This window comes from Pongo pygmaeus, chromosome 22 (genome assembly GCF_028885625.2).
Source record: "Pongo pygmaeus isolate AG05252 chromosome 22, NHGRI_mPonPyg2-v2.0_pri, whole genome shotgun sequence".
NCBI classification, from domain to species: domain Eukaryota; kingdom Metazoa; phylum Chordata; class Mammalia; order Primates; family Hominidae; genus Pongo; species Pongo pygmaeus.
The window spans coordinates 45,692,041-45,713,180 of record NC_072395.2 but is presented as its reverse complement, the minus strand read 5'-3'; the positions used below and the strand labels follow the sequence as shown (position 1 = coordinate 45,713,180).

The 21,140-nt window shown below is 41.5% G+C and overlaps 1 long non-coding RNA gene and 1 other non-coding gene across 3 annotated transcripts in view; one reads left to right on the top strand and one right to left on the bottom strand.

The window, feature by feature from the left end:
* Window positions 1–21,140, bottom strand: part of LOC129022400 (uncharacterized) — a 127,840-nt gene that overhangs the window by 39,795 nt on the left and 66,905 nt on the right. Inside the window, exon 3 of one of the 2 annotated variants that reach the window (XR_010125274.1) lies at window positions 1,252–1,903. The exons of the other annotated variant lie outside the window; for it this stretch is intronic. This is a non-coding gene — a long non-coding RNA (uncharacterized LOC129022400). Of the gene's footprint in view, window positions 1–1,251; window positions 1,904–21,140 lie in introns of those variants that run through there. 2 annotated transcript variants of the gene reach the window in all.
* LOC129022744 (small nucleolar RNA SNORA70) lies at window positions 11,558–11,692 on the top strand. The gene has a single exon (XR_008496541.1). It is a non-coding gene; the product is annotated as a small nucleolar RNA SNORA70 (small nucleolar RNA).

Below are 21,140 nucleotides of genomic sequence, written 5' to 3'. Positions count from 1 at the left end.
TCCACTGAGAGCTGTTCCATCACTCAATAAAATTCTTCTCCACCCATCCTCACCCTTCAATTGTCAGCATATCCTCATTCTTCTTGGGCATGAGACAAGAGCTCAGGAATCACCGAACTTGGGTACAAGCTATAACGCTGGTGGGCCAAGTGGGCAGGGCACCTCCAGAGGCAGGCCAGGCTAAGTGAGGCCTGGGCAGGGGGGCGTCGCTGGCCATGGAAGTCCCTAGTTGGCAAAATGGCCAAGAAAAATCCTGTGTCACAAGTAAATATGGCCTCCCTGCCCCACTGCGTTCCTGCCCCTGAAAAGCAGCTGACAGGATTAACATAACATGATAAATTTCCAGAGGTCAGCTTAACTACGTATGTGAAAACATATATATCCTTTGACCTAACAATGCCTCTTTTAAGTCTTTATCTTAAAGAGCTAACCAGAGAAGTACACAAAAGGTATTTGTACAGGACATTGATTTCAGCTTTCTTTCTAATGAGAAAAAAATGAGCACCCCCACAAATGGCCCACAAAAGGGATTAATTATATAATTAAAGAGTATCTATATGATGAACTCTGATGCTGTCTTTAAAAAGGAAAGTGGGCCAGGTGCAGTGGCTCACACCTGCAATCTCTGCACTTTGGGAGGCTGAGACAGGTGGATCACCTGACATCAGGAGTTCGAGATCAGCCTAGCCAACATGATGAAACCCCGTCTCTACTAAAAATACAAAAAATTAGCTGGTCATGATGGCACATGCCTGTAATCCCAGCTACTCAGGAGGCTGAGGCAGGAGAATCACTTGAACCCTGGAAGCAGAGGTTGCAGTGAGCCGAGATTGTGCTGTTGCACTCCAGCCTGGGCAACAAGAACAAAACTCCATCTCAAAAAAAAAAGAAAAGGAATATGAAGATATAGAGTCAGTGAAATGAAAAAAAAAAAACTTCATGACATATTGTTGGCTAAAACAAGCTATTTATAAAATGGTATGTATGGATGGGAGGGGGTGGATGATGAGAAATTAATTAATGGGTACAATATTCCTCATTTGCATGATGGATACACTAAAAGCATTGACTTCACCACTACACAATCTGTCTATACAACAAAATTCCACTTGCACCTCATAAATTTATACAAATAAAATGAAAGAAAATGGTATGTATGATATAGTACCATTGTTACTGGGCAAGATGTATAAATGCATAGACATCCGAAAAAGCGGTCTCCTGTTTATTGGCAGTGGTATCTGTCAGTGGTGAATTTAGGATGACTTTTACTTTGATCCTTACTCTGGCCTGTGTTGCTTGAACGTCCTACAAGAGGAGGTGTGGACTTCTTCTGGTGCTGCAAAGAGGCCTCTAGGATGGAGCTGACAGAGCCTCTTGAGAAGCCCTGGGGAGCCCCAGCATGGTAACGGGCGGAGGCCCCAGGGATGAGATTGCTGGAGGGTGGGCAGAAAGGCTTAAATGATGTGAAGGCAAAGACAGAGCCCAAGCAGTTTTATGGCAAGAGAAAGGGCTGTGATGAAGCAGAATTTCTGGGTGATTAGGCTGAGCTCTCCGCGAGGCTGCACGGGATTCCATGTCCCATTATTATTCATAGAATTCTTGCTATCATGGAACTCAGTAGGCCTTTGAAACAGCCTGGCTAACTGGTTGTTGTTTTGTGATTTTGTTGTTGTTGTTGTTGTTTATTTTTTATTTTTTATTTTTATTTTTTGTCAGCTTGGGACCTGCTGGGGAAAAGTAAATACCAAGCTAACTTTCCCAAGGAATGCCATAGTCATTGGAGGTGGGGGAGAAATTCTTCCACAGAACATGTGAAATCATCAAGGTCCACAGGTAGGCTGCAGACTATCTTGATTGGCAGTTGCAGTCAGCACAGTGAAATACAGTACATTTTTCTTCCCTAAAAAATGGTGAAAATGAGGTAAAGAATAATGAATCTCTTCATATAACAGGAATCCAGCATATAGAGTGAGTGCAGAATGTCCTGTAATGGTTCCATTTAGTGTTGAGATCCTCAGGCACCAAAGATGTAACTACTAGATAGTGTAATAGCTCTAATCCTGCAAAATTTTCTGGTGGAAGAGGGAGAATAAGAAGCATTTTTGGTATAAGTACTAGTTTGCCTGATTAAATATTCTCTATAGAGTAGGTAGAGTTCACAATAGAAATCAATAATATTGAAATAATTATCATAGTGTTGGTCCAGCACAGAAATATTGTTCAGTACTTCAGTAACATATTTTCCACTACCTAAATTCAAAAAAGCATTGTAAAAATATAGCCAAAACACTTATTTTCTCTTCCATAAGACTCTATTTGATAGAAAATACTTATTAAAAGGAAAATATCTTCAAACTGATTGCCCAAAATGGCTCCAGTTCAAATGTCTGGGAAAATAACATGCTAATATTCAGAGGACTTTCCTACTTGATCCTTTTAACAGTGGTCACTTGAAAACTTCACATTAGATTTGCACACCGTACCAAATCAAAAATTAAACAGCCAAAAGAAATAAAAAACAAAACCATAACGCAAAACCAAGCTGCAACAAAGAGCCCTCAAACATTTGAGGCTATTTAAACATTTTAGAACATCTCAAAGTGAAAACAAACTTCTCTGCTCAAACCTAGTAAGCAAATTTTTAATGTTGCAACACAGATTTTCTATCATGCACTTTGAGTTAACACAGAGATACAACTTAATACAATAAGCATGGCTGGCTTCTCCTGTTTGGGATTCTTAAATTGAAAGAAATATAGCATGCTGGCTATTTACTCTCTTTGGATTAACAGCAATGTACATATAGGATATTGTTAAGATCAAGTCATTCTATGACCCTTTGCTGCTTAAAATTTCTCCATTTAACAGAATCCATACATTGGTAATGTTTAAAATGAGACTTTTCTGTGACCAAAAAAAAAAAAAAAAGTATTTGTGTAATCTTCAAAGTGTTTAATTTGTATTAAAGCTAAATCCAGAGGCTCTGAAACCTTAGGGGCTCTTGATGTGGATTTTTGTTCTGGTTCACACACCTTGAGACAAAGGCTCATAGTCAAGATGTGGAGGAAAAAGACGTTTTTTTGTGTGTGTGAGATGCGGGGCAAATTTATTCCTGAGGCAGCCTGGAATGGGCTTCAGAAAATGGATAGAGTGTCTTCTTGAAGAAAGGGCCTCTAAGTAAACTCCACTGCCATTCAAAAGATTTGCTCTGACACTTAACAAGTGGTGCAGGAAGAAAGGAAAATCTGTTGTCAGGTTTGGGGTGTTTATCAGCTCCCCTCGAGACACTTGACCTAATGCTGCGGTCCCCCTAATCCGCTGATCTGCATGCGGTGGCCTGCAAGCCTCAGCCCACAACTGCCAGCAAAATTGCCTGGAACACTTATCCCAACACATTGATCCCTCAGTATATTGTGTGCCGCTCACCTACTCCCCCTCCTCCCCTCCCGCCCCCCTCTTGCGACTCCCCCTAAATTTAATTCTGCTCACAAATTGTGAAATAAGTTGTTTGGGCTGGATTTGTCGAGTGAATTGTCCCACTAATGAAACAGTCTGTTCATTATACAGTGGTAGGACGGAAGATTTAGCGCTCCCATACCCCGGGACCCAGGCAGGTTAACGTTTTTAGACTGACAGTTGACAAAAGAATGAATAGCTCTCTCCTGTCAAATCAGGCTTACAAACAGCTTGGCATACAAACAGTTACTGCTTGCATGCATGAGGATTTAGGGTCCCCGTCTGCTAATGCCCCAGATTTGTAAGTACAAATTGGTTAGTCTTCAAACTGTTTGCTAAAGGAATAAAATGACCAAAAATTAGTTTGTTTTAGCCTTTCCCCCTCCCCTCCCCGCTCCTGCAAGTGAAACATTAAAAAAAGAGAAGAAAAGGATAAAATAGTGTGTAATGGTCTCATGGAATATTGTTGGGTTTCTGTGTAAGGCATCAAATTAAGCAGAACCATTGTTTGGCAGGAAACATTTTGTTGTGCTCGGACACCCTGCTTCTCGAAAAGCAGCTGAAAATCTAATGGAATTAATGTAAGATATGTGATTTTAACCGATAGGGAGCAGAGGGGGAAAGAGAGAGATCAAAAACATTCTATTCATTTTAGTACCGGTTGCTTAAAACAGGTTACAATAATACAATGGGTCACTGAGATTTCTGAAACTTTTTCATAGGCTATTATATGTACATTAGATAAAAACCATTTTAGTTTTCCTTGTTGGTTTGCATCATTTTGTGATTAAAGTAAACTAATGCAAAAATCACTGAGAGAGAATGCTTTATAGGAAAGAAAGTAAATGCTTTTACCAGGTGATTTCTCGACTAATAATTTTTAGTCTGAGTTAGGTTAAATAACTCTCTGCTATATTATAACTGAGGCAGAGCAGTAGACAGGGACAGGAGTGATAGCATCTATTTTTATCGAATTCTAGGGAACACAAATGAAAAAAGGTAATAGACAAGAATTTTTTCAACTTCAACATGACCCAATGTCTTTGAATTAAGAACTCTTTTCTTCTTTATAAAATACATTCCCAGGGTAGCCATATTTCAGTGAGTTCATGATCACATCTTTCTACGTATGCTAAAGACAATTTTTAAAAATCAGACCTTTTGGGAACTTTGCAAGTAGCAGTTATGAGTTAATTCAAACATTCCTTACAACCTTTTCTCTTATCAGTGTCTAAGTCTTGCACGGGTATTTGCAGCATTAAGAGTTCCAAACAATAAGTACAATCTTAATGCAATGCATAAGTGTACAAAGTCAATGACAGTTGCTATTGGAAATCTGAATAAAGCAAGAGCATTAGGCTGCTAAAGAGAATAAGTGGGACAGCCTTCGTCCCAGATATGATTGAATCGTTTTTTATGAAGTCGTCCAAGCCTATAGAATGTTCTGCACCTGTGAGTCCTTATGCCAAAATTGGTCATTTAAATAGCAGAGAAAGTTACAAACAATTCAATAGCAAACACTACGGCTGCACACAGAACAGACCCGAGTGGTCTCTCTCCATTTCCCATTTCTCTTTACCACTCCCAGAACTTTGCAAACATCTTCCTCTAAAATCCATTCCTTCCCCATCAACCCTAAATTTTTTTTCCTACATCATCACATTTTGGGCATTTCAAAAACAGAGGCCAGGACTGATGAAGAACTTCAGGTTAAGAAAATGCATATGTTTGGTGAAATCTTTTTGGAGAAATATGCTTAGAGAAATGGCATTTTCCTATGGATTTTACAGTGCAGTGATTCCCTTACAATGGAAAACCATAGAAAATGCGGGGGTTTCAGTAATCAGGTCATCTGCTTGGGGCAGACTTCTCCATACAATCCACAAGATTACAAAGAACGCAGAGGCGAGTAAGACTAAAGCTGACCTAAGTTCCATGCAAGAGTTGAAGAGAAATGAATAAATACTTAGGGCTGCTTATTGTCTTACTCCTTAGGAGAAACAAAGGCTGCTGACGGAAAGCATTGTTAATAGCACACTATAGGCTAAAATACAAAGCCTTCCTGCTCTAAAAAAGAGCTGAGGCTAAAGCAAGCAAGCAAGCAAGCAAGCAAGCAAGCTGCATCATTAGCAGGAAGGGATGGGCATGGCGCACACGTCTCTACAGAAGGAAATGCCGTTGACCTACATGGACAGATTTTCATGGTGGTAAAGCCTCAGTCACCCAGTGACCATGGGCAGGTCTCTTAACCTCTTTGAGCTTCCCCATCCCATCTGTAAAATGGAGAGAACAGCATCTCATGCTGTTATTGTAATGGATAATTTATGTGTTACACAATGCCTAGTCCAGCAATCAAATATATGTAAATATTTTCCTTATATATATTTAAAAAAAAGAATAAATAGCGGACAGGCGCGGTGGCTCATGCCTGTAATCCCAGCACTATGGGAGGCTGAGGCAGGCAATCCCTTGAGCCGAGGAGTTCGAGGCTATTCTGGGCAACATGGTGAAACCCCATCTCTACAAAAAATAGAAAGAGTAGCTGGGCATGGTGGTAAGTGCCTGTACTCCAAGCTACTTGGGAGGCTGAGGTGGGAGGATCAGCTGAGCCTGGGGAGGTTGAGGCTGCAGTGAGCCATGATTGTGCCACTGCACTCCAGCCTGGGGAACCCTGTCTCAAAAAAAAAAATAAAAAAGGAATATATATACTTATGAAGTTTCTGAGCAATTGCAACTGGCTGAAGCAGAAAAATCCTAGTGTTTTATGATGCATCTAAAAGCCCAGTGGAAAATAGAGGGTGATGGTTGTGGCTAAATAACCTACCCGATCAGTAAACCTCGGGCTGGTGTTGCATCCTCCAGTGAGGCTTAATTGATCTAACATCAGGTCTGGATGTCAGTCTCCCTCATCTTACAGATGAGGAAGCTGAGGTTCAAATTAACTTGGGGTTAAATCTCAGGCCTCCTGATCACCAGTCTAGTAATGTTCTTCCCCTTCAGCACATTCATTCTAAAGGAAAGGTTGTAATGCCATAACCTGGTTTATCTTTTGACACGTAACTCTTATTTTATCTGTACAAAATGGGGAATTTGTGTGGGTTCAGTGAGTTTTCTGAACTAACATTGGTTCAGTACTTTTTGCCTTTTAGGCATGTTTATGAATCTGTGAGGTCTATTTTTAGAAGTTAATTACCAAGTCTACCTTTTTTCCAGTTAAATGCCTAGGTTGTGGTTATTGTTGTTTTGTTAATTATGAAGTAAAATAAGCAGAAAAAAACCCCCTGAAAAACAAAATAACCTATTTGTTATTTTAAATCTTCTAAAATATAACATCAAAAATACATTTTTCGGCCGGGCGTGGTGGCTCACGCCTGTAATCCCAGCACTTTGGGAGGCCGAGATGGGCAGATCACGAGGTCAGGAGATCGAGACCATCCTGGCTAACATGGTGAAACCTTGTCTCTACTAAAAATACAAAAAATTAGCCAGGCATGGTGGCAGGCACCTGTAGTCCCAGCTACTCGGGAGGCTGAGGCAGGAGAATGGCATGTATCCGGGAGGCGGAGATTGCAGTGAGCCAAGATCTCGCCACTGCACTCCAGCCTGGGGGACAGAGCGAGACTCCATCTCAAAAAAAAAAAAAAAAAAATTCACATTAAAAAATCTATTGATTTGAGAAAACTGTACTCAAACCATGGCCCCAGCGTGAAATGAATGGTGAGCAGGAATGCCAATTAAAACAGATGGGAGGAGAAACGTACTTGCATTACCTTACACAGGTTTTCTAGGATTCCCTAAGTTCCCCAGAAACCTCTAGAAGGTGTTTGTTTTCTCTTTTGCCATCTCCCTTTCTGGGAAGGCTGCCAGAGTCCCTTCACCTCGAGCACCCATTCAACATAAAGCACCAGAGAGGCTAACACGGCTGCCACTATCAGGCAGGGCTCAGGTTAGGATATTAGCCGCTCATGGCTTTGGCTACATATTGCTTTGATTCAGCATTAGCGGCATCCCGCTGTGGTAAATATTATCTTTTAGAGAAAGGGATCCAGAAAGAGAAGTCTAAAGCCCCCAAGATGAATTTCATCGTTTTACCCAGTACAAGCCCATGGCAGATCTATACAAGAGCCACCGTTCTCTAACTAAAAATGGGGCCAGAGCACTGAGTCCTATGCGAAAGGAATGTAATGATGAGGTTGGAAAAAAACAAAAACAAAAAACAAAGAGGCTGTGCAGTCAGGGGACATGGTTTTGAATTTTATTTTATTCCTGCTCACAATTCATTCACCCTGGGGCCATGGTTTAAGTACAGTTTTCTCAAATCAATAGATTTTTTAATGTGAAAAATGTATTGTTGATGTTATATTTTAAAAGATCTAAAATAACAAATAGGTTATTTTGTTTTTTAGGGTTTTATTCTGCTTATTTTACTTCATAAGTAACAAAACAACAATAACCACGACCTAGGCATTTAACTGGAAAAAAACTAGACTTGGTAATTAACTTCTAAAAATAGATCTCACAGATTCATAAACATGCCTAAAAAGCAAAAAGTATTGAACCAAGCTGTGTGGCCTCATTTTTTTAGTTTATTCACTTAGGTATTCAATTATTTAATTCCTCATCTAGAAGATGGAGGTGATAATAATATCTCCCTCATGAGGTTAAAAGTAAAGATTAAATAAGCAGACACATATAACACACACATACAGTACTTACAACACAATCATGTGGTTCATAAGTGTTAGCTGCTGTCAATGGATATTCACAAGACCCTCTAGTGAATGTTCACTAGTGTTCGAAGTGTGGGCCTTGGACCAGAAGAATGGACATCAACTTGTCGGCAATGCAGAATCTCAGGCCTTGCCCCACAACTGCTGAATCAGAATCTGCACTTTCATAAAGCACTCCGATGGTTCATGGGTCCATGAAAGTTGAAGGAATGCTGGCTTAGAACACACACTCCAGACTTGTCCCTTGAGGCTTTGGCTGGGTGGCATTGAAATGAATGCTGAACTCTTCAGCTTGGATCTCCCATATGCTAGCACACCACCCAGTAGTGTGGGCTGCCAGGCTGGTTATTTAATGAGTTTTATGATACATTAAATCTTCCAGACCTCACGGCAATTTGACCATTAAAGAAATAACTTTTTTTAAGGTAGCCCAAAACAAGCCAACTCAAGCGAATAATGGGATTAGCGCGGTGATATTGAAATCAGAGTTAGACCACGTGAGTCACTCTCCATCAATCACGGCTGCTGTCCTCACAGCTGATTGTGGCACATTGTTTCATCAAATTAAACACCAAAGGGATGTTGTAAAGGCAGCATATGGTCCTCTTTCAAAAGTAGTTAGCCTGGCATTGCACAAGTGGCCTCATGGTGGCTCCCCTGAAACCTTCTAAATCAACATATTGAGGATATTTGCTTTCACAAAACAATGACTCATAAAAGTGGTTGCTTTTAATTGCAGGCTTGATAACGTTGTCCTGGGAAGCAAGTCCAGGATGTGAGATGGGAAGGAGAGTAGATGGACTCATGATGAAAGGACAGAAATCAACTGCCATCTTTTCCTATTCTCTCATCGCAGTGGCAGTGATCACAGAAGACAGATGCCTATGTTCACCTCTCCCATCTGGATGGATGCTGAGCTCTTAGAAATTGACTTTCCAGTGGATACAGAGGCTCACACTTATAGTCCCAGAACTTTGGGAGACCGAGGTGGAAGGATGGCTAGAGGCCAGGAGTTTGAAGCTGCAGTGAGCTTGAGACCAGCTTGAGACTAGACCCTATCTCTATAAAAAATGTTTAATAAAAACTTAGCTGGGTATAGTGGCATGTATCTGTAGTCCTAGCTACTTGGAAGGCTGACATGAGAGGATGGCTATGTCCAGGAGTTCAAGGCTGCAGTGCGTGAGCTGTGATTGCTTCACTGCACTTCAGCCTGGGTGACAAAGCAAGATCCTGACTTAAAAAAAGCCAAGGGGAGTAGGAATAAAAGAAAAGAAAGCAATAGATTTTTCTCCCTCTCTATTAGGCAAAAGCAGACTGGGGATGGTTTTAGAATCAAGGCAAGAATAAAGACGTGGCTAGAAGACCTGCTGGAGCGGGAGAGGATGTTCTCAGGAGAGACAGAGGACAGAGCTTCGTAGAGGAGCCGGTGAAGCGCAGCTGTGTCAGCCTCTGGTGGCTCCGGCAGAACCCTCGTAGTTTATGATGCACCAGTTAGATGATACTGGAAGGTGAGGCCAGCCCAAGTCTGACTTTCAAGAGAAAGTCATTAGGCAAAATTAGGAGCGATGTTTGGTTGCTATTTTGCATGTATGTGGCTGACCTTCGCTCCATGAACGTGATGGATTAGCCAACGTGCGACTAGTGAATAGCAAACCTCGCAGCGCCCCTGTGAGCTCAGCATGAAAGGAATGATGTCATAGGTAGCCGGTTACCTGAGCCATATTCCTCTCTTCCAACTGCAACTCTTATCCCACCCTCCCCTCAAAGTGCCCCCAAAATAAGAGGGCTTGACCAGCCTTGGCGCAGGGGTGGAGATTGCCATGAGTCACCTCCCACCTTCTGGTTTGTATGTGACCCTTTGTCACTTCTGACCACACAGTTGCCACCATTCCTAGGGGGCAGCCCTAAGTCCACAGCTCCCTTTTATGTCTGCTCAGAGGTAAACACAACTAAGAGAACTAAGGGAACATTTGAATCACAGCCTGAAAAAAGATAGTATTATTGGCCAGGCACAGTGGCTCACGCCTGTAATCCCAGCATTCTGGGAGGCCAAGGCGAAAGGATCACTTAAGCTCAGGAGTTCAAGATCGCCCTGGGCAATGTGGTGAAACCCAGTCTTGCTAAAATAAAAAGAATTATCCAGCATGGTGGCAGGTGCCTGTAATCCCAGCTACTTGGGAGGCTGAGGCACCAGAATTGCTTGAACCCAGGAGGCGGAGGTTGCAGTGAGCTGAGATGGCACCACTGCACTTCAGCCTGGGTGACAGAGCAAGACTGTCTCAAAAATAAAAATTAAAATTAAATAAAAGATATTATTATTCAACAGCAAGACATGACCTTCATTTTTCAAAATCTACTGAAGGAGATAAAAATAAAAGTGAAAGTCTTGTCAGCTGACTCCTTTACCAACCTTCCCCTTTTGTCCAAGAGTAGCCACTGGTGCTGGAATGTTCTCTACCCCGAAAAGGATCTTAGATGATGCCTGGTCAGCTTCCCAGTGGATATAGGAATCTCCTCAACACTGAGAATGAACCAAGATGCCTTGGTAAAATCATCCTACTGATAATACTTCACAAATAACATAGCCTTTTACCTTGAGAGTTGGGAAATACTGGTTTTTACCCTAATTTATTAAACTTTGGCAGGATGATACAGTATCGTAGGGGTGCTATTGGTGGACAGTGGAAAGCAGGCACATCACATGGTTGGAGTAGGAACAAAAGAGAGAGGGGGAAGGGGCTACACACTTTTAAACAGCCAGGTCTCACCAGAACTCACTCACTATCCTGAGGAAAACATCGAGGGGGTGGTGCTAAACCACTTATGAGAATTCATGAGCACCCATGAGCCAATCACCTCCCACCAGTCCACACCTCCAACATTGGGAACCTCCTTCCTACCGGTGGGCAAAAAGCAATAAATCACTAGGTAACCAGGACAATTCAATCCATGAGTAGCAACAGAAGTGACCTCAAAATTCCAAGTTATTTTTCTCAACCAAACGAAACCTTTAAAACTTCCAATAGAGGAAGCTGTGTCAACAGTTGCTAAGGTCATTATCTGCTGAAGAGATTATTAGTAAAAGGAAGATTTTATAAGAAATGGAACTCACCTACTGGTCTGATTAAGAAAATTCAGCATGGAAAGACTTCAACCAGAAAAGTGAGGGAAATATTTCATTCCTGCTTGAATAACAGGGGCATTTTAAAGCAAAACATGTGTGCCACAGAGTGGAGAGTGAGCGCATCCAAGACAAGACTTAGATCATATCCTTAGCTGTGGCAGGACAAGGTGGCTCCTGGTATAGGACTCACGGGGGTGGCAACTGTATTAGTCTGTTCTCACATTGCTATGAAGAAATACCCAATCTGCAGCCAATTAAGCTGACTGAGTTCCTTTCCTCACGGGGGCCAGGTGTGCAATGGCTGCAAACAGCAGCTTCCTTGGTAGTGTACGCAGCCTGTTTCTTGTATGTGTTGCTCTAAGGGACCTTGGAGACAGGCCCTTCAGATGGATGTTCATGTCTCTGACCTTGTACTGCCCCAATGTAGGCTCCAAACAGGCATGCGAGGTGCCTTCAGAAAGCCCCAGGGCACTGTGGCCGGGGTTCACATTGTACCATGGTTATCATGTCCATCTGCACCAAGCTGCAGAACAAGGAGCATGTGATTGAAGCCACGCACAGGGCCAAGTTCAAGTTCCCTGGCCACCCTGAAGAACCAAATCTCAAAGAAGTGAGACTTCACCAAGTTCAATGCAGATGAATTTGAAGACATGGTGGCTGAGAAGCGGCTCATCCCAGATGGCTGTGGGATCAAGTACATCCCCAGTTGTGGCCCTCTGGACAAGTGGCAGGCCCTGCACTCATGAGGGCTTCCACTGTGCTGCCCCCTCTTAATACTCACCAATAAATCCTACTTCCTGTCCAAAAAAAAAAAGAGGAAGAAATACCTGAGAATGGATAATTTACAAAGAAGAGTTTTGAGGCTGGGCGTGGTGGTTCACGTCTGTAATCCCAGCACTTTGGGAGGTGGAGGCAGGTGGATCACAAGATCAAGAGTTCAAGACCAGCCTGACCAACATGGTAAAACCCAGTGTCTACTAAAACTACAAAAATTAGTCGGGTATGGTGGCGAACACCTGTAATCCCAGCTACTCCGGAGGCTGAGGCAGGAGAATCACTTGAACCCGGGAGGCAGGGTTGCAGTGAGCTGAGATCATGCCACTGCACTCCAGCCTACGTGACAGAGCGAGACTCCATCTCAAACAAAAAAAAGAGTTTTGATTAGCTCACAGTTCCACATGCTGTCCAGGAAACATGATGCTGGCATCTGCTCAGCTTCTGCAGAGGCCTCAGAAAACTTCCAATGATGGTGGACAGTGGAAAGCAGGCACATCACATGGCTGGAGTAGGAACAAGAAAGAGAGGGAGATGGTGCTACACACTTTTAAACAACCAGATCCCACCAGAACTCACTCACTATCCTGAGGACAGCATCATGGGGGTGGTGCTAAACCATTTATGAGAATTCATTAGCACCCATGATCCAATCACCTCCCACCAGACCACACCTCCAACACTGGGGATTACAATTTGACATGAGATTTGGTGGGGACACAGGTCCAAACCATATCGGTGACCGTGTACGATCTTACCGCTCAGCTAAAATAATGGCTACATGTAACCAACTTAAATGACCTTAATAAACTCGTAACCCTGGCGTTTGGGTCACCTTGGGATCTGTGGTAACTGAAGCATAACAACCAACCAAGCTGCTGGGGGAAGATGCGACTCAAAACACACCTGTGGTGAGTTATTTTTTGGTATCAATTTAAAGCCCAAACACTGATGCAATTTGGTCCTCTTTAAAGCCAGGCTTCATCAGGCACTCTCCCCGTTAATTAGCGGAGCTGTAAGATGTTGCTAATAGCTACACATCTTGTAAACGTGTCGAGCAGGCCCTGCCCCTGAAGAGCCCGCACTGTTAAGTGATATCTCAGCTGGGGCAGGCAGAGCCAGTCTTCCCACCAGGGAGTCGTTGCAAGGTGTGCAGCCTCTGCTCAGCATCAAACCATTGTGCTCTGAGAGGTTCTCATTTGGTCGTTGTTCCCCTAGAGGTGACTGCCTTTTGGTAGTAATGATAATAATAATGAGAAGGAGAATAAAAATGAAGAGGCAGAGGAGGAGTGGGAGAAGGAACTTGCCTTTACATTCACTAAAGAGACTAGAGGCAGTGAGATTGCCAACATTCTGCTTTCTTCCCAAGGTAAACGGAGACATCAAGCCTTCCTTGCAGAGAAGAAAATCTCTGTGACTGTTCCTTAGTCTGCTGACATGGCTGATCAGCTGCTCTCTGGCTAGCTACCAAAACTAAAACCATAGCAATGAATGATTAAAAACAGTTTCCCAAAACAGCACCCAGATAGGAAACTGCAGAGGCAGAAGAAGGAATGAATGAAGAGGTGGAGAGGCCATATGGCTACAGCTCTGTTTGCTAACTTGATGTTTGAATTCTTTTGCAGGATTATGTCCAGTCTTAGGTATTCAGAGGTATATCAGGGAAGCTGACAGAATACACCAAATGCGGAAGAATCCTGGAGTTAGGGTGAACAACCATCCTAGTTTTCTGTGACTCTCCCAGTTTTAGTACTGAAAGTCTCTGTCCAGGGAAACCCCTGAGTCTGAGGCAAATCAAGATGGTTGGCCACCCTGCATAGAGTCACAGAAGTGCATGGTTAAAAGAGACCCTGGAGCCTCATACAACTCCCTCATTTTTGGCCCAGAGAGGTCAAAGAGGCAGCACAGCAAAGAGCTAATGTCTTCTTAATAAATGATGAATAAATCTATTGTCTCGTCATGTGAGTAAAATCACCAGAGATTATTAAATGTAAACATGGTACGAGACAAGGACTGGCACCAGAGTGAGGTGATGTGGGATCTAATCCTGGCTCTGCCACTAAATGGGGACCTCGGGTAGGGGAGCTCTGACCTGCCAGGTACTATACACTGATTATTTCATTAATCTGAATTATACTCCTTTAAAGGAGGATTAATATGCCTGTTTAACAGATGGAAGAATGGGCTCAGAGAAATCAAGTAACTAGCCCAATATCATAGTAAGAGCTAAGATTCAAAGGTCAGTTACTCTGACACCAAAGCATATGTTGTTGCCAAAATAGCCCCTGTACTGGTACAAAGCCGATGACAAATCAGCTGCTTGTTGCTCCCATGAAGGACTCATCAGATGGGAACAGCAATTGGAAGAGATAATTTTTTTTTCCATTTGTGCAATGCAATTAAGGATATAATAAAATCATCACAGAATGCCCAAATGATTGATAATTGAGAGACTAGTACCAAGTCTACTTACAAGAAAGATTTAGATTAGCTAGTGCATGTATTTAACCTGAGCTCTCTTTTCTTTTTTTTTAATAACAAACTCAGCATCTGATTGATTTTAAGCTTAAGTTCACCAGTTTCTCATCTCCACCAAATCAGGATATAAACTGTATGAGGATAAGAATTTTGTTCACTGCCATAACCCCGGGGCACTTATGCTTGCCATGTAGTAGGTTTGCAATCCGTATCTGTTGGATGGAAGAATGAATGAACAAATGAAAGAAATTCAAAATTCAACATAGGAATGTTAAGTAATCTTATTATGTATATATACATGTGTTTATTTAAAAGTTGATTGAGCACTCAATACAAGAGGTAGAAATAAGGGAAGTAAAGATTTATCTGCCATACAAATATTAACCAAAAAATTATTGGATGGATAAACTATAAGGATCAAATTGATCTATATATTTTTAATTTTTATAAATTAGAGCTTTTTTAGACTAAAGGAGGTTAGTAGAAGGTTCCTGTGATGAAATAAAGAATCCTTTTAGCAAGATAGTAATGATCATAAACTCATTTTTCTAAAACAGTTGAGGATTTGCTTCCAGTGAAGGATTCTTTTATGGTAAACTTGAGTCTCATTTTCCTTTATGTGGTGACATACATGTAGGAAGCAAAAAGCTGAATGCTTTTCTCTTTTGTTTTTTTTGAGACAGGGTCTCACTCTGTCACCCAGGCTGGAATGCAGTGGCACAATCACGGCTCACTGCAGCCCTGACCTGCCAGGGCTCAGGTTATCCTCCCATCTCAGCCCCCCAGGTAGCTGGGACTACAGGTGCGCCACCACACCCGGCTGATTTTCATATTTTTTCATACAGGTGGGGTTTTGCCATGTTGCCCAGGCTGGTCTCAAACTCAGCATATGTTATAAACATAATTTCTCTGATAGTAAGGATGATATATGTGGGCATTCAGTACTAGGGGTTTGGGGTTTATGGGTGAATGAAGTTTTATATCACTTACCATGCTCTATGCTCCTTAAACTAGCTAGTGCTTGAAAATGGTATTACCATACATATCTTCAAATATGTATATTTGACAGTGGAGAATAAAAAAGAACAAATCACATAGCTTTAAAAATGATATCAAATACAGCTTCAGCCTTTAAAACACATTTTAGAGGAAAAAATTAACTATTATATAGAGTTAATCATAATAAAACAACGTCTTAGGTTTGATAGCAGATCAAAAGTAAGGTTAAAAGTAATATACAGTGTTTAACATTTATGTATAAGTTTAGTGGTCTAAGAAATAACTTTCCGATTATACGGCCACTCTGTATTAGACATGATATTAAGGTAATGATGGAATATGTTCTTTCTTTATGGATACAAGGGATCTATTACCATAAAGAATTAATTAAATGTTACTATATCAAGAAAAACAGTGCATAAAATACTAACGCTACAAGAAAATGTGTCTCAGCCGGGTTAACAGATGGGTGAGGTGTGAAGGCAGATAAACTCTGCTTCTTTTGGCTTACTCTTTATATCTCCCTACAACTATAACTAATCCTTTTTATTTGAACAACTTCAAAGACTCTAATTTGACACACATGGCATGCATACAACAGACACACTTTTAGTTCCTGCCAGCAGGTAATTAGAAGCAACAAAAAGGTATGTCTTGATGAAGAATTGCCTCGCTGCCCAAGCCACCACTTCAGCTGATCCAACAGAAATTCATCCTGTTACAGACCACTGCTCAGAGGCAGAGAAGGTCTAGTTTACAGAGGAAAAAAAAAAAATCATCCAGCCAATCAGACTTGAAATTGATCAATTTCATCCCATTATATTTATGTACAGAAAAAGCCTATTAATTTTTGTATAATTAACTTTATAACCAGGTACTTAGTCATATTGTTTCTAACAGCTTTTCAATTGATTTATATGGATTTTAGAGATATATAATGATGTAATCTGCAAATAATTTTTCCCCATATTTACAGCTTTTTTTCCTCTTATCTAATTGCACTGGCTAGTACTCCTAGAACAGTATTAAAAAAATAGTTTCCATGGTGATCAATATTGTCTTTAATAACGGAAAAAATGGTTTTAGCATTTTGCCATTCAGCATCATGATGGTTTTTCAATTAATATGTGCATATGTGTTTACATGTTAATTTATTGTGTCCAGAATCTATTCCTAATTGAAACTTTTAAAATGAAGAAATGATTGTCAAATTTTGACAAAAAAAGCTCTTTGGGTCACAAAACTATAATTATGGGTTTTTTCTTCCATTACCTATTAATATAGTAAATTATGATAATAAACTTCATAATAGCAAGCCATCCTTGCATTCCTATGATTTTTGCATTTTAATAAACTTCTAAATTCTATGTGCTAGTATTTTCTTTAAGAATTGTACTTAAGGACATACAGTATAAAGAGATAATCAGGGCCAGGTGTGGTGGCTCATGCCTGTAATCCCAGCACTTTGGGAGGCTGAGGTGGGCAGATTACCTGAGCTCAGGAGTTCAAGACCAGCTTGGGCAATGCTGTGAAATCCCATCTCTACTATAATACAAAAAATTAGCTGGGCATGGTGGCATGTGCCTGTAGTCCCAGCTACTTGGGAGGCTGAGGCAGTAGAATTGCTTGAACCCAGGAGGCAGAGGTTGCAGTGAGCTGAGATTGCACAACCACACTCCAGCCTGGGAGACAGCGAGACTACATCTCAAAAAAAAAAAAAGAAAAAAAAAAAGACATAATCAGAATTAGCCCTCTCCATACTGGCATTTCTATATTCTTTGGCTCTGTAGGAAAGTTGGTGCTGCTAATATACCTCTAGGATTTATTTGCTGTAAGTGAGTAATAATAATAATAGTAGCTCACACTTCTTATAGCATGTATTCTGTAACAGATGATGATCTGAGAGCTTGTTACATAATGCTTTCAGTTCTCAGAACAATCCTGTGAGGCAAGTACTATCATTATTTCCATCATCATTATCTCCACTTTTCAGACAAGGAAACTCAGCTTGTTCAAGGTCACATAGGTAGTAAGTCACAAAGTCCAAGCAATCTGGCGTGACAGTTTGTGTTCTGATTCCCTAAGTCACTCGTTTATTCCACCTGCAGCACGTATTTACTCACTGCCTCCTATTTTGAAGACACTTCACAATATTTTCCTTTTAAAAGGCAAATGAATACTTTGATGAACATCTAGGTCTATGCAGTAGTTCTAAAATGTTTGTATCTATTTATTCCAGGCACTATTCCCATACAGCTCTCTCCCCAACCTTTCAAAATTTCTGTCCTAACTGCTGTGATCCAATATGTCAGGCTGAGGGAATATTAAGCTGAGCCCAAGATACTAGCCTAGTCTGATGGCATTCTGGCAGAGTCTATGTGGATGCTCCTGGAAAGGCAAGGCCCTAGTAACAAAGGAGAACCGAATATCCATGTCAGCTGGATGACCAGGCTGTTGCAAATGATGCTACCCGACATGACATGTCTCGTCTGGAAAAGAGAGAAAACTAGCTAGATGTGCAGCAAGGCATGAGTGCTTGGCCAGTAGAAGGTGTAAGAAAATAACCGAGTGCCAACTACAGGCAGAGTGTGAGAGCGGGGCAGCGTCTGGGAGGTGCTTTTCACACCGTATGTCTTTTCCTTTGCCCCACAGCCCCTGTGGCATTTTTGAGGTGTTAGCTTTTGATTTCTTCTATTACCTGGTTTACATTATCCTCCTGAAGCCCCTTTGTGTGGGTTGTAGTGTCCTCTGTGAGGGTGATAAATAGAAGGTACCCTGGCCAATATTTGGGGGAAGGAGCCTTGTGAATGGGCCTGATGGGCCAAGGTTGGGGGCTGGGGAGGATGGAAAGAATGTTTCCTCTGTAATCCGGCATTTAATCACTGGCGCTGAGGACAATGGAGGTTCCTCCACCCTCCCAAGGCCTGATTTCATTTGGCAAGCCCAGCCCTCTTTTGTCAGCCTCACAAGGAGGTCCCACCCCTCCGTGCTCCACACAAGGTTCACTTCCCAAGTGTCATTGAGATGAAACAGCCAGAACATGGGCTGGGGACTGCTGGGCTCAGCCTCTCTCTGCCACCAGCACCGGTCCTTCCCTCATAGGCCTTTGTGACTCTGTGAATCTACAATTCCAGGAACTTTTATATTTAGTGTTCTCAAAACGAGTGCAACCTGGTAGAATGTGTTTCTATATATATAACTTTTCCTAAGAAAATTATAATTCCATTCAAGAGCCAAAGAGTGCCAGATGGTTCCCAGCAATATGAAATGATAAGCACAGTGGTACTAAAATGAAAGGAAACCTCTCAATGACTTTCATTTCTTCCCTTCCCTTCCAGTCCTTAAGTATTATGGCTATCTAATTTTGTGTAATAATTACAGCAAATATGTGATTTTTTTGTACTTTTTTCAGCCAAGTATTTTTTAATATTGCTATGTTGCTTTCAAAATAATTATGTTAATGCTAGATATTTACACTCACGTTCCTGTGTTAACATTTACCCTGTTGCCGGACACAGATATAAAGGGATGTCATACTGCAGGATCAGCCCCTGGAATCAGAAAACCTCAGCTTTGGTCTGCTTTTATTCCAACAGTGTGATCTGTGTACCTTAACCACTCTGAACACATCTCTTCATCCATGAAGCAAGGGTCACAACCGCACCTACTTCCCAGGGCCACGGTAAAATCAAAGGAAATGATACATGTGACAGCTGCTTGTGAACTGCAGAGCCAGACAAGTGGTAGTTATTAGTAGCTTGTTTCGCAGTTTTCAATGCTAAAAATAAAGATTAAAGTGAACATTTTCAAACACAGAGCATTCAACTCCCTTTAGATGCTTTGTCTATGATAGATTCCAAAACCCAGGACTATTTGATCAAAAATAAAGAAATAAACATATTTATGGTTCTTAGATCAGAATTGCTTCCTGCTTTTCAAAGGGTTGAACCAACTTACGTTGTAACTGGCTACATATGGATGTAGCACTTTGCCAAGACCTCACCAGCATAGCAAAATTTCATTTTAAAATAGGTTGGCTAATTATATAAGTTGCCAACATTTGCGTTGTTTAACCACTGGTGAAGTCTGAACATTTTTCATGTTTCCTTATGAAAAACAAGTGGGCTTCAATATGTTTTAAGACCATTTTTAAAATAACACTAATTTCCCAAGGTAGAGAGAAAAAGACCATATCGTGTAGAAAAACCAACTTGAGCTTTAAAATGACACTTAAGTACAAAAATGTTTGCAGGACTCTATAGTCAATGAGCTCTCCAAAACCAAGAACCCAAGTTCCCACTTTTGTCCTGAAATATATCTGGCCACAATGATTTATCCATATCTGGGGCCCAATCCTGCCTCTTTGGTCCTTTTCTGTAGTGTGGATATTAGCTTGTGAAAGCAAGCGACAGAGTTGGGGACTGACAGTTTCCTGGGGAAATACGGAGGCTTAGGGGGCTAGACTTCAACTAATGGACTAGTCGACAAATATTTATTGGGTGTTATTAAGCACTTACTAAAGCACGGCTTCTACTTTCAAAGAAATAGTAAGATGAAAGGGTTAACAACAGGAAACCATCGTAGAACACAGAACATATTTGAAAACCTGGTGATGATGCCCCCCAGCACCCCGGCAGTCAGGAAATGGAGAAACCATGTTGCCTGGAGTGAGCTGGAAAATCTTCAGAGAACAGGTAAAAAATGCTCTGCCTGCCGGGCGCAGTGGCTCACGCCTGTAATCCCAGCACTTTGGGAGGCCGAGGAAGGTGGATCACCTGAGGTCAGGAGTTTGAGACCAGCCTGGCCAACATGCGGAAGCCCTGTCTCTACTAAAAATATAAACAATTAGCCAGGTGTGGTGGCACGCACCTGTAGTCCCAGCTACTCAGGAGGCTGAAGCACAAGAATCACTTGAACCCAGGAGGTAGAGGTTGCAGTGAGCCGAAATTGCACCACTGCACTCCAGCCTGGGGAACAGAGCAAGACTCTGTCTCAAAAAAAAAAAAAGAAAAAAATTACTCTGCCTTGGGTCAGTGACAGCAGAACACAGACAAGAGGAGTCACCTAAAGTCAGATCACCTAAAGTCTTTAGCACCTAGTCGCTGTGAAGAATTTTAAATTATGACAACTTTCTGGTAACGCATAGAGAAAAATATTGGTACAAAAATGTTGACAATGGTTGTATCTGGGGATGAAATTTGGGGATTATAATATATTTCTCTCTATTTATTTTATTTTATTTTATTTTATTTATTTATTTATAGAGATAGAGTCTCACTATGTCATCTAGGCTGGACATGATCATAGACATGATCATAGCTCACTGCAGCCTCAAACTCCTGGGCTCAGGGCTCCTGGGCTCAGGCGATCATTCCACCTCAGCCACCTGAGTAGCTAGGACTACAGGTCCATACCACCATGCCAAGCTAGCTTTTAAATTTTTTTTTGTGGAGATCCAGCCTCACTATGTTGCCCAGGCTGGTCTCAAACTCCTGGCTTCAAACGATCCTCCAACTTCAACCTCCCAAAGTGCTGGGATTACAGGCGTGAGCCATTGTGCCTTGTCTATATTTTTT